Genomic DNA, 15,002 nt, shown 5'->3' on the forward strand with positions numbered 1-15,002 from the left:
ATGAGTATACAGCTAACCATTCATTTTTATAAAAATTTATATTCTCACATAATAACGATCAAGAAATAGCATGAAAAGCAAGAAAACCACATTTCCCTATCTCTTACTGCCATATAAACCAGGGATTTGTAAAAAAAAATACATTGAAGAAACTCATTTACATCTTTATGCATTTTTCCTGTTCTCCAGAGTCAGAACTTATTAGGCTGGGAACTAAGCAGAATACCTGTACAAAGGGATAACTGAACTAAACAGTGTGCATTGTCTTTGTTTTAATAAAGCTGGCTGAAAAAAAAGTTTCAATCAACTTTATTGTCAGCAAAAAGATACACGCAAAGCTGTGTGGGAACAGCTGAGGTGACAGGAAGGTGAGCGATGTTGATATATGGTTATGTGATTGCAGTGCCAGCGGTGGCAGGTTTAACCCATGCATTGCTAGTGCTTCTTTTATAAACTGCATCATATTACACTCAATGTGGCTTATGTAACTGCAGTGCTGTCATAATGGTGTGTGTGTGTTCTGTCATAATGTATTCTGTGTGTGTTGTTCTGTCATAATGTAGTGTGTGTTATGCTGTCATAATGTAATGTGTGTGTGTTCTGTCATAATGTAGTGTGTGTTGTGCTGTCATAATGTAGTGTGTGTGTGTTGTGTTGTGCTGTCATAATGTAGTGTGTGTGTTGTGCTGTCATAATGTAGTGTGTGTTATGCTGTCATAATGTAATGTGTGTGTGTGTTCTGCCATAATGTAGTGTGTGTGTGTGTGTGTGTGTGTGTGGGTTCTGCCATAATGTAGTGTGTGTGTGTGTGGGTTCTGTGATAATGTAGTGTGTGTTAAAGAAATCTTCAAATAAAATGGTCAGTTTTGTATTACTTATTGTTGTGATATTTTGTATAACATTATGTCTGCTTCCTCTGGTCAGATACAGTGTATAGCTGTGCTCCCTGATACAAATCGCGGGAGATTTATCAATACTGGTGGTTTTTCCCGACTCCTTTCTTAGGCCCTGTTCACACTGAGTTTTTTTTTATGCGGAAACTGTACCAAAAAATGCCCGAAAATTCTCACATTGATTTCAATGGCAGGCGGAGGTGTTTTTTTCCCTCGAGCGGGAAAAAGAAGCGACAATGCCCTATCTTCGGGCGTGTGAACAGGGCTTTAGTAGAAAAGTGGTGGAAAATCGTAATAAATGAGTCGTGATTCATTTTTCAGACACATACGAATATGTGGGAGGGGCTTCAGGGTTTTAGCAGGAACACCATATTTTTCATTGTACTGCCACATTCTATATTATTATTCTTGACCACATCTTGTACTCAACTGTTCCATAGACACCAGGGAACCCCCTTACAGGCTATGTACACCTTTTGAAAGGGATTTTTCTTTTGAAGTAATCAGTTTTGTGCAACTTTATTAAAAAATATTTTGACATTTTGAGATACATCTGGTTTGTATCCTGTATACAGAGCAACTGTATCGTGTGCTAAGACCTGAATCCGTCAGGTCCACGGGACTGAAGGGTTCAGTGTCGGAGACATGCAGGATCCACCTGTAATCGATCACAACTAAGTTATGATCTGTGTTTTCGGAACTCCCGCCCATGTAACCTTTTTCATGTTTGGAATTCAGCCGCAACACAGTGGCAGAACGGGGTTTAGGGGGGGCCCGTTCTAGAAATAGGTGCGGGCCTGTGGATATGTCATAAATGTCTCTCATGGGAAAACTGCTTTCAAGATAACCTTTCACCTGCTCATACATGTGCAGCTGAGTGCAGCATTTAATAGGCAGGGTTGCATAAACCCTGGGGCCCTTTACGGTGCCGTTATATTTGGCGCCCGATATTTAAATAGCGCCCTGAACTTTCAATGGGGCGTGTAAGACGTTAACTTTTCTAGAATGAAATTGGGGGAGGCAATGTTTGAGGGGCTATTGAGGGACTATATACAGGATTATGTGACAAAAAATAGTATTACAAGTGACAGCCAGCACAGTTTTACTAAGGACAGAAGTTGTCAAACCAACCTGATATGTTTTTATGAAGAGTTAAGCAGAAGTCTAGACAGAGGGGCCGCTGTGGATTTAGTGTTTTTGGACTTTGCAAAGGCATTTGACACTGTCCCTCATAGACGTCTAATGGGTAAATTAAGGACTATAGGTTTAGATAGTATGTAATTGGATTGAGAATTGGCTCAGGACCGTATCCAGAGGGTTGTGGTCAATGATTCCCACTCTGAATGGTCCCCGGTAATAAGTGGTGTACCCCAGGGTTCAGTGCTGGGACCACTATTATTCAACTTATTTATTAATGATATGGAGGATGGGATTAATAGCACGATTTCTATTTTTCCAGATGACACCAAGCTATGTAGTAATGTTCAGTCTATGGAAGATGTTCATGAATTGCAGGCAGATTTAAACAAACTAAGTGTTTGGGCATCCACTTGGCAAATGAAGTTTAATGTAGATAAATATGCACCTGAGTACCAACAACCTGCAGGCATCATATGTCCTAGGGGGAGCTACACTGTCGAGAAGGATCTGGGTGTACTTGTAAATCATAAACTTAATAACAGCATGCAGTGTCAATCAGCTGCTTCAAAGGCCAGCAGGATATTGTCGTGTATTAAAAGAGGCATGGACTCACGGGACAGGGATGTAATATTACCACTTTACAAAGCATTAGTGAGGCCTCATCTAGAATATGCAGTTCAGTTCTGGGCTCCAGTTCATAGAAAGGATGCCCTGGAGTTGTAAAAAATACAAAGAAGAGCAACGAAGCTAATAAGGGGCATGGAGAATCTAAGTTAGGAGGAAAGATTAAAAGAATTAAACCTATTTAGCATTGAAAAAAGACGACTAAGGGGGGACATGATTAACTTATATAAATATATTAATGGAACATACAAAAAATATGGTGAAATCCTGTTCGATGTAAAACCCCCTAAAAAAACAAGGGGGCACTCCCTCCGTCTGGAGAAAAAAAGGTTCAACCTGCAGAGGCGACAAGCCTTCTTTACTGTGAGAATTGTGAATCTATGGAATAGCCTACCGCAGGAGCTGGTCACAGCAGGGACAGTAGATGGCTTTAAAAAAGGCTTAGATAATTTCCTAGAACAAAAAAATATTAGCTCCTATGTGTAGAAATTTTTCCTTCCCTTTTCCCGTCCCTTGGTTGAACTTGATGGACATGTGTCTTTTTTCAGCCGTACTAACTATGTAACTATGTAACAGCAATTCCACCATTTAAATTTATTTATTTTTGTCACACCATTCATTGTACAGCATAAATATCTTTTTTTTTTTTATCATAACACATATATACATTATTTTTAAAAAAAATATTTTATAACTTTTACACAATAAGCATTTTTTATAGACAACATTTTTTTAGAAAAACATGTGTTGGACGTGTTACCTCTGTATTGCTGTGTATTGTTGCCTGTCAGTGCTTTACTGCCAAGCAACCCATTAGGCACATGCACATGGCAGAGGCAGGGGCCTTTGCAGGCTCCCCGGCTCCTAGAACAACCCATTAGATTTTTCAGTCGCAGACATTTTTGCAAAAAATCTGCCACGTGTAAATTTACCCTACAGTGATAATTGTCATTATAACAGGGCAGCCCAGGTAAAGTGGAGAGATACAAGGGCATATTAATTAATACTGGCATAAAGGTTTTTTTTCCAGAATCCTAAATTATCATCTATCCACAGGACTCCTCACTGCTGGGACCCCCACCAATCGTGAGAATGGCGGTCCCAAACCTCCACGTTCCTTCTCACTGCTCAACCGCAGTGAGGAGGACATTATATGGAGTAGTTCTCGAGCAGTCTATGGAAATGACAGAAACAACAGAGTACAGCGCTCGGCTGTTTCTGTCATTCTCATAAACATTGAATGGTCGACCACCGGTCCATTCAAGCTTCTCCTCACGTTGGGGGATGTAGTTAGGAGGCCCATATTTGCCAATAGTCCCGAATTTGTCGGGACTATCCCGAATTTACAGAGAGTGCCACACACACCCTCCTGTAGAAAGTGCAGCGCACACCCCTGTAGATAGTGCCACCCCTCCTGTAGATAGTGCCCCACAAGCCCCCAGTGCCACCCCCTGAAGATAGCGCTCTACACACACCACCCTATCGACAGCGCTGCACCCCATCTCCTTGTAGATAGCTCCATTGGGGCTCCCTCTAGTAGTGGAATCCCCAGCTAGTGCATCGCTGATGCTCTGCCCTGAGGAGGAGGGCCATATATGGACAGTGACGACAGGGGCTCCTCCAGGAGAGGAATCCCCGGCCAGAGTTTTGCCGACACTCTGGCCGGGGATTCCACTCCAAGAGGGGGCCCCAATGGAGCTATCTACAGGGGTGTGTGTGTGTGTGTGTGTGTGTGTCACTATCTATAGGGTGTGTATGGCACTATCTATAGGGGGTGTGGCACTATCTCCAAGGGGGTGTGGATAAAAAAAAATTGCCACGTGAGTTCGCTGATTTTAAAACGGGCGGGAGAATGGGCAGTGCAGTCATTCAGCTTAAAAACATACAAAGTGCTCTGCCCAGTCATATAGATATTTGTGCAGCTGTTCATTTACAGCCGCTCCTTCCCCTCTGCCCCACACTGATAACTGAATAGTGCAGGAAAGAATGAGGCATCGTTTACACGAGCGTAATATACACACGTGCTTTTCACGCATGTCGTACGCACCTATATTAGTCTATGGGGCAGTGCAGACAGTGCGTGAATTTTGCGCAGCGCGAGTGCGTTGCGTAAAACTCACGACATGTCCTTTCTTTGTGCGCTATTCGCGCATCACGCACCCATTGAAGTCAATGGGTGCGTGAAAACCACGCATGCCGCACGGAAGCACTTCCGTGCGAACTGCGTGGTTCGCGCAATAGCTGTCAAACTCTGAATGTAAACAGAAAAGCACCATGTGCTTTTCTGTTTACAAACATCCAATCGGAGTGTCATAATGATGGCGGCTGCGCGAAAATCACGCAGCCGCGCATCATACACTGATGACACACACAGCTGTTAAGTGCCTTTTGCGCACGCAAAACGCCGCATTTTTTGCATGCGCAAAACGCACACGCTTGTGTAAATCAGGCCTGAGAATCTGAATGTGTTCATCGTTCAGTTTCCTGTCTAGGGACAGCGCTGAAGCTTGTAGAGATGAGGAACCCACTAGACATCAAGTATACAACCTTACCCTCCCGCTGCCCTACAACAGCTGAGATGCTGACACTAACCCTTTCACTGCCCTAGCCAATTCACTGCCCTAGATTACTGAGGATGTTGGCAGTGACCTCGTTCATACCCCGGCCTAGACCACTAGCTGAAAATTTGAAGAAGAGCCCAAAAGCGGCTACGCCTTTGCTAACAGGTGATTAGAAAAGAAACACTTTATGATTTATTGTGTGACTTTATTTTGCTATAATACTAACATTCATGTGCAAATAACTCCAGTCACTCAAGGGTAAACCGAGGTGGCATTTATATCTGGGCCCTGTGGACCTCTCTGCATAATAAGAGGAGAGCAGTATTATAAATGGCAAGATCTGGTTAGAAGATACAAGGAAGCCAATGGTTATTTGTTCAAACACTTAAATAATATACTGTTTTGGTTAGAAAACCAAGCCTTGTTTTCACATTAACCTTTGATATATCCATATATTGCATGTTGTGAACTATCACATATATTACGTCTGCTTCTTATTATTTATATAGCTTAATCTACATGCATCTCTTCATGCCATACAAAAAGCTGCTAAAAATATATTTGCAAATAGTAATTGTTTCTTTAGATTACACCGGGTTTATCAGGGGGTGATTCTGTGGTCTGCAGCTGTATAATAGAAAAAGACAAAGAGACAGGCAAAAGATGTAAATGCTCCAAGCCACAGCAAGTTGATTCTTGTCACCTGTAAAAAAAAAAAAAATTGACATCAGTTTTAAATTCGTAACTGTTTTCTCAGTCAAGGTCGTCTCTAGAAAATACTAGGCCCTATCGTAAACCTTTGAAAGTCCCTCCCCCCAGACTCGTTCGGATTTGACCTTGGAATTCACCCTTTGATCTCAATAATATAAGGATCATGATGCTGCTGTGGCATTCGTTTAATACCTATAGAAAAGCAAGTTGAACATTAATCATTTTTTCACATTGCTTTTCACAGTAGACCGCTCAGAGTTCCTGGCTCAACCCCCCCCCCCCTAAATCTACAATGTACAGGTACATCTTCACCCTCCTAGAGAATATACAATTGATGGTGAAGTGTTTCTGCGCTCAGCATCCAGATTGATTGCAGTTGTAATGGACATCAAGTGACTTATGTGCAATTTTACTGCCTGTTTTAGAAGCCATTTTTTCTAGGCCCGTTTACAGCAGCAAATTATTGGCATGTGTCACTTATTTAATAATAACTTCATAGCGTGAAAAGATCAAGAAGAAATAATAAAATTCTTGATATGAGTGTCATTTCCATTCACAGATCTGTAAATGGAAGTGCCACTCACAGCAATATTTACAATAGGAATTGCTCCATAGGGCTCAGTCTTGTAAGCCGTGGCACTAGGTAATAGTGATGCTCCTCGTGTTGCTGGGAGGATAGTTTGTCGGTGGTCTGAAAAGTCGGAATTCGGAAGGGCTTGTCCACAAGTAACAGAATTGCAGCGTATTTTCCGTCCAGAATTGCAGACGGAAAATACGCAGCAGAATACAGTAGCAGCAAAGTGGGTGAGATCTAACAAATCTCATACACACGTGGCGTAAAATTTCCGAAATTCACCTGCGGTGCGTAGTTTTAGTTCTTCGGCATGTCAATTCCTGCTGCGGAAAGTGGACTGAATTGCTGCCTTTTTCAGAGGAGATATCACCGTCTCACAGACTTGGAAAAAAATGCGGCAAAATCAGCATCTTCTGCAGTAAAAAAAAACTCAGGAAATGGTGCCGTTTTTCCGCAGCGGAATGTCTGCTAGTTTTAGAAATTTTCTGCATCAATTCGTTATGTGTGGACAAGTCCTAAAGGTACCTTTACACGGTGAGTTAATTCAATTACAATGGTTATCTTCAATAGGAAGTAGTTGCTTCAGGTCATTAGTGATTACTGAAATGAGTCAGATTGCAAAACAAATCATAGCATATCTGCTATCAAGACAACAGGTCTTCATGTAGCACATTCATTGTCTCCGGCTCGCATGCCACCTCTTCCTCTTGTCCTCTCTTTCATGGCGTTTCATGTTTTTTTCCCAGAACCCCTCTATTTCTTTATTTATACCTCTGCCCTAGAACAGCTTTTAAAGAGGCTCTGTCCCCAGATTATAAGTGCCCTATCTCCTACATAATCTGATTGGCGCTGGAATGTAGATAACAGAAGTGGTTTTTATTTTGAAACACAATCATTTTTGAGCAAGTTATGAGCTAGTTTAGATTTATGCTAATGAGTTTCTCAATAGACAATTGGGCGTGTTTTTACTTTTTACCAACTGGGTGTTGTACAGAGGAGTGTGTGAGGCTGACCAATCAGTGACCAATCAGCGTCATACACTTCTCATTGTTCCAGCCCTTTGTTACAGTGTGATTGTGCAGTGAAAGAAGCTGGGCTGGAACAATGAGAAGTGTATGAGGCTGATTAGTCACTGATTGGTCACTGATTGGTCAGCGTCATACACTCCTCTGTACAACATTCAGTTGGTAAAAAGTAAAAACACGCCCAGTTGTCTATTGAGAAACTCATTAGCATAAATCTAAAATTGCTCATAACTTGCTCAAAAATGATTGTTTTTCAAAATAAAAACCACTGCTGTTATCTACATTACAGCGCCGATCAGATTATGTAGGAGACAGGGCACTTATAATCTGGTGACAGAGTCTCTTTAAAATCTCATGACTCGATACAACTTTACACTGCTGATACTCAAATTAACACTCTTCTGCTTCTTCTCTTCCCACTTACTGAAATGAAACATGGTCAAAACCGAATTTATCATGTTTCCTCCATCCCGTTCAATCTCCCTACCAGAATAATAGATCAATAAGATCCAACAGCTCCACACTTTTCCTAGTTTCCCAAGCCCTCACCATGGCCTGCCACTTCCAGCTCACAAACATTTCCAGTATCCGCTCTTTGCTCAATCTTGAGTAATCCAAAATGCTTTTACATGCCCTCATCATATCCCACCTAGATTACTGCAATATCTTCCTATTTGGCCTTTCCTTTAACACTGTTGCACCACTCTAATCCACCCTCATCTCCGCTGCCCGTTTCTTCTCTCCTTGTTACTCTGAAACCACTCCTCTCAGCCAGTCCCATCGTCCCCAAGCTATCTCTCACTCATACACTATAGTCTAAAATTTGTTACCCAAAACATCAAACGCCAACCATTTAATTTCTCAAAAACAACAAATTTTTCGAGAACACCCCTATTCAGAAAATCTTACACCCTGCAATAACCCTGTCTCCAATACTTTTACCCTCACCATCCGTCTCTTTCCCTTGCACACTGTAAGCCCTCGCATACAGGGTCCTCTGTCTGTACCAGTCTGTGACTCAGTAGTATTTATTGTACTTCCTTGTTATTATCATGTGTTAGTTTGTTATAGATTTAAACCTTCTTATGTGTACAGTGCCTTAAGGGCGCTAAAAAATGAATAATCATAGACTGGGCATGTACAGCTCTCAGAAGCGTAACTATGTATTCCTACACAGGGCAAAATATTCAGTTCTGCCTGCTTCTGCAGAACTGTCATTCTCCCAGGACTGCTGACTTCTCATTTCCGCCACCTACAACACCGAGCACCCCTTAGCTATTGCCACCCAGCCCCCCTTAGCTATTCACTTGGCAGAGCTATTCCAAGTCTATTCTACTCCTATTAAGATCTAACAAGATATGATAGATACATGCTCTTTGTTACAAATACTGATGCAAAATACTGACCAAAATATGCCATGTGGGAGTGGCCTGTAGTGGTGATATGAAGCTAACATATCATTATACAATACAGTTTGCTTACAGTAGCCTTTGCCTGGCCAGGGTCCTCACCTTTCCACTCCTGAGCCACCAGCAGTCTTATCGTGCAGCACTTGTAGGCAGTTCTTGGGCTTACTGAAGACTGTTCAATCCAACAACTGTACTCCCCAGCATCCATTGTTCTGATCCTATTCACCTTCAGAGAAGCATCTTTGCGCTGGACCCAGTCGTTGTACATTGCAGTCCTATTTAAATACGCTGCACTTTGATTGTTAAATGTTTCATGTTTGTTCTGGTTATGTGCTACAACATCCTCAGCTTCATCTGTTGCCTTCTTCCAAACCGCTGTCAGATTAGCAGTAGACTTTCCATGCAAGAATTGGCAAGGCAGGACCGCAGTGTCCCCTTCACTAGCGGTAACTTGATGCTTTGAAGCGCAGACTGAGATGTCTGGATGTTAAAAACAAAATTTATTTTCAGGTGAAAAAATATGAGGGTAAATATTGTGACTTGGTCCCCCCTTTAGATGCTCAGATGAGGTTGGTTAATACATGGACTGGTTGACTTACCTCCTGATCCTGCAGCAAAGTAGATCATAAAGAAAAAGCAGGCTGCCATGACGGTAGACATTACGCAGACTGTGTCAAGTTTAGACCTTTAAAGCCTTATCGACTGAATTATTCTTTAAAGATTAAAAGGAAGTTCTCTTACATTATTTTCACTTTCATTTGTTGTGTTATTCATAATACGTTACCGAAAGGAAACAATCGTCATGTGGCAAGTCATGCTGACTAGTAAAATTAACCTTCTCCCATCAAAAATGATCAAATCTAATATAAACAGTTACTAAAAGTATAAAATAACACCCTTACTGGGTGACCGTGGTCCTTACATAAATTAGTCCTGCAGCAACAAAGATCACAAAAGAAGTACGTCAATTTATTTATTTTTAATCCAGGAATTAAGAATTACTCCACATAATGAAAAAGATGGAGAATGTGGACATTCAATGTAATGTGATATAAACGCCATGAGCACCGTCCCCTGCTCCCAATATTAATCTAGAAATAGTGTAACACCATTAAAATGACTGACACCAATTGCAAAGATTTCCTGTCAGTACCAATAAACTATTTTGCACACAAGTGCAAAACAACATAAAAGACAAAATGTATAGTCACTGACTAATATTTTACTCACCATAGCCGCAGCTTTGGATCAATAGGCTGCACCTACAATATCATCTGTAGCGCATATATTCCTCTGTTAGCCAACGTCAGCTACAGTGCATATACAATAACATCAGTCACAATGCATATATAATGTCTACCATATATATTAAGGTGTCCACCATAGTATATATGTTATAACATCCGCCACACTTAATGAATATTAAAGCCATGTGATAAATATATATATATATATATATATATATATATATATATATATATATATATTCACACCACAATCAACATTAAGATTATCCCCCTGGAGCCGCAGCCAGTTTTTGGTTTTTAATTTCAGTCGTATGAGGGCTTGTCCTGGGGGCCTTTATTAGCCCCCCCACGCTGCCATGACAGCCATTGGCTGATGGGCTATCGGAGGGGGCGGCCCTCCCCTTTCTAACGGTTTAGATGCCGCGGTTGCTATTGACCCTGCTCCATACTTCCCCTTTGGCGGCTGTCACTTACATGTACATGCCATGTATATAAGGGGTTAAAACCACTGACAGATGAATTTAATAACATTGATTATCTCGTGACAATGGCGCCTGTAAGGGGTCGGATATTTTAGGCATCAATGAGCAGTAATTTCTTAAAGTTGACATGTTGGAAGCAGTAAAAAGGGGCAAGGGTAAAGATCTGAGCAACTATTTAAAATGGCAAAATTGTGATGGCTAGATGACTGGATCAGAGCATCTCCAAAACGGCAGATTTTGTTTGGTGTTCCCAGTATGCAGTGATTGATACATATCAGTTTATGCTCTAGTTTATGCTCTAGTTTTTTTTTATATACTTTTCTGTTTTGATGCTTTACTTTTACATACCTCACTAACCAGGAGCCATATTATTGTATTCTCTTTGTAAACTATTCAAGATGAAGAGTGGCCACGTATTTTTTCTAATCTCTTCTTTGTGCATTCACATCCGTTTAATAAATTTGCGTTGCTCTGTAGCAATCTCCCCAACTGCATTCCCTGTTATAAGTCTGACGCAGTCCCTGGTCTCATAGAGATTGTATTAAGTGACAATATTAGACTTTACCTAATGGACCATATGAACTGGGTCAGGATCCATGGGTGGGGACAATATGTAGGTAGACTTTATGGTTTATATGGATGTAAGCAATGTTCTTCACTAGTTCTTTAGTTTCACTTTTGGTTAGTGTTGGAATTATCATCTATTATCCTAAAAGCAACTTCAGACAAAGGCACTTCAGTGTGCGCATGTCCTAAATACTGGACACTGTCTTTTTGTTTGCTGCTTTTCCATTAAACCATACCTCCCAACCGTGCTGGATTCAGTGGGACAGTCACCGATTCTAGGCGGTGTCCCACTGTCCTGAGCGGCGGTGCAAGCTCTCTGGCCGGGGACTCCTGTCTTGGAAAAGCCCTTGATGTCACTTTCCATATATGGACAGTGATGTCAGTGGCTCCTCCAGGAGCGGAATCCCCGGCCAGAGCGTTGCCTATGCTCTGGCTGGGGATTCCACTCCTAGAGGGAGCCCCAATGGAGCTATATACAGGGACGGGTTAGCGCTATCTACAGGCAGGGTGGCACTATATTCAAGGGGGTGTGGCACTATCTACATGGGCACTGTGGCACTATATGGGCACCATCTACATGGGCACTGTGGCACTGTGTGGGCACTGGCACTTAATATGTGGGCAGTGGCACTTTAAATGTGGGCACTGGCACTATCTACATTGAGCACTGTGGCACTGTGTGGGCACTGTGGTGGTATGTGGGCACTTGGACCATCTATGTGGGCACTATTTACAGTGGGTACTGTGGCACTACAGGGGCATTGTGGCACTATGGGGCATTATACTGTATGCAGTCATCTGTGTGGGCATTATACTGTATGGAGGTAGCTATGGGGACATTATACTGCATGGGGGCAGCTATGGGGGCATTGTGATTTATGGGGACAGCTATGGGACATTATACTTTATAGGGCATCTGTGTGGGCATTATAGTGTATGGGGCATCTGTATTGGCTTTCTACTGTATGGGTGCATCTATGGGGCATTATACTGTATGGGGGCATTATACTGTGCGGGTGCAAATATTTAGCATGATAATGTGGTTGTGGGGTTAGAGTCGTGGCTTAAAAGGAAAAAAATTGTTGCCTCTTTTGCGATACTTGAAAGTTGGGAGGTATGATTAAACCAGGCTACAGACAGAGTGGCTCTGCACCGGGACTCTGCCTCTAGGCGAGCCCCTGACATCACTGTCCATATATGGACAGTGACATCAGGGGCTCCTCCTGAAATGGAATCCCCGGCCAGAGAGTCGGCAATGCTCTGTTTGGGGATTCAACTCTTAGAGGGAGCCCAAAAATCTACCTACAGGGAGGGGGCTGTGTGGCACTACCAGGGAGGCAGCCTGTGTGGCTCTACCACGGAGGCAGCCTTTGTGGCACTACCAGGGAGGGGGGGCTGTGTGGCACTACCAGGGAGGGGGGGGCTGAGTGGCACTACCAGGGAGGTGGGCTGTGTGGCACTACCAGTGAGGGGGGGGCTGTGTGGCAAACCAGGGAGGAGGGCAGTGTGGCACTACCAGGGAGGGGTGCTGTGTGGCACTACCAGGGAGGGGTGCTGTGTGACACTACCAGGGAGGGGTGCTGTGTGACACTACCAGGGAGGGGTGCTATGTGGCACTACCAGGGTGGGGGGCTTTGTGGCACTTCCTGGGAGGGGGGCTGTGTGGCACTTTCTGGGAGGGGGGCTGGGTGGCACTACCTGGGAAGAGCGGCTGTGCGGCACGCCCTGGGAGGATGGGCTGTGTGGCACTCCCCGGTGGGAGGCTGTGTGGCACTCCCAGGGAGGGGGGCTGTTTGACACTATCTACAGTGGGTAATAAGCCGCTGCTAGAATAGTCTGACAGCAGCTTATCTCCGGTGGGAACAAAGGATTGGGCATGTTGAAATCCAACATGCCTGATCCTTCCTTCTCTCCCCCAACAACTGCCATCAGGGGAGAGTCGGGACACACTCATACACAACAGATCTCCAGTTCCACTGAAATCCCTGACATCTAATGTGTATGGGTGCTTCCATAATGCTTTTCACCTTGGGAACAGAAAACAAACAGAATCTTTAGCTTTAGACATGAATAGAGACAAAAAAAACAAAACGTTATATTTCATAGGTATATTTATCTGAAAGAAATAGTTCACTATGATTAACCCCTTATTCAACATCACCTTCACCTAACAATGAGCTAATAAAGGGTTAACTATAACAGTAGTGATTCTAAACTATTATTATTGTATCATTAATAATAATGCACTGACTCATTTTACATAGTTGGATCAGTTGAAGAATAGGAGAATATCAGACCAATTTAAAAACTACCAATAGCAAAATTCAGAATCAATTGGATTGATTCTCTTCTTGGGACTGTGCCTAATGGTTGCATATTCTTAGTATTACTGGTAGTATTCAAGTATTTCTGCTTCACTTCATAAACGGCTTTCTGATATTTCCCATGGTGTACATTAGTGAGAAGTGCTATATTGAGACATTCCCAGGGGCATTGCAAGTGTAGTGCATTCACCCAAAGCCAAGGACATGCTGCTGTCACCCCTTTAAGGGGCAGATTAGAAAAAAGAGCCGTTCTTGTGCATGGGCTTTGTCTGGTATATACTTGAACAGGGCTGAGCTGTAATGCCAGACAAAGCCGATGGACAAGATTGGCAGTGGCACTGTTTTTGGAAACCCTTATACAAGACTCCGGTTGTTCGATTCTACATACTGTATGTCGCTGATCATTGCTATAAAACCTGAGTACATCATTATTAATGTATGTATTAGGGAACTACTACTACTGCAGCATTTCTCCATTCAATATTTATCTATTACCAGAATTGTTCCCTTGATGAGCAGGAGAAATCCAGTACTAGGATAGGGTAAGAGCTAGAAAACACAAATCCCAGCACTATAAGTAAAAACAAACCTCTGCATACAACAGCCTAGTTCATATGATTACGGAGCGTTTTTTTTATACTGCTGACCTATCCACAGGATAGGTCACCAGTATTTGATAGGTGGGGGTACTGAATAGTGAATAGGAGCAGAGCTACAGTAAGGCGCTATTCACGTTAGCGTTTTAGACTCCATTAGTGGCCTCCGTCGCAGTTCTGACAGGGATTACCGGAAACAATACCGCACATATATGAATCACATAAACAACACAAAAGTTTGAACAGCACATTCCAACAAAATGAAAGAAAACGTGTACGCAGGTGCAAGAACGCCTGTGACTGCAAATTTATACAGCACACTGCGAACACTAAATTGGGAGAGCACACCTGCCACGAAAAGGCACCTCTATGAGGTGGGAACCTACGCTGCACATACACCCAGAACTGGGACTGAACCAACAGATTTTTGGGGATGGTAGTCGATCTTACCTGCAAACGCTGATGCTGCTGCAGAATCAACTGTAGCCTCTGCTGCCGATGTGGCCGTCACGATGCAGGACCTGTGAGTGACGTCACAGATCTGCACTGTCACAAGCTGGGCGTTCTGAAGAGAAGAGGATGTTACTTCTCATCAGAGCGCCCAGCGCCCAGCTAGTGAAAGTATTAAACGCACATAATACGATGTACGCACATAATACACGCCCACTTGGACTTTTACTTTTAAACACACCCACTTGGACTTTTGCAAGCCTCATTTGCATAATTACAAAAATGGTCATAACTTGGCCAAAAATGCTCGTTTTTTTAAAATAAAAACGTTACTGTAATCTACATTGCAGCGCCTATCTGCTGCAATAGCAGATAGGGGTTGCAAAATCTGGTGACAGA

General features: G+C 42.8%; 1 protein-coding gene across 2 annotated transcripts in view; it reads left to right on the forward strand.

The window, feature by feature from the left end:
* The first annotated feature begins 292 nt into the window (after window positions 1-292).
* The window catches only part of AGL (amylo-alpha-1,6-glucosidase and 4-alpha-glucanotransferase), a 92,914-nt gene continuing 78,204 nt past the window's right edge, over window positions 293-15,002 (forward strand). For both annotated transcript variants that reach the window (XM_075833342.1, XM_075833340.1), the window contains exon 1: window positions 293-368. The gene's annotated coding sequence lies outside the window, so the exon portion shown is untranslated. The remainder of the gene's footprint in view (window positions 369-15,002) is intronic.

The sequence above is a fragment of the Rhinoderma darwinii genome, chromosome 7 (genome assembly GCF_050947455.1).
Source record: "Rhinoderma darwinii isolate aRhiDar2 chromosome 7, aRhiDar2.hap1, whole genome shotgun sequence".
NCBI lineage: Eukaryota > Metazoa > Chordata > Amphibia > Anura > Rhinodermatidae > Rhinoderma > Rhinoderma darwinii.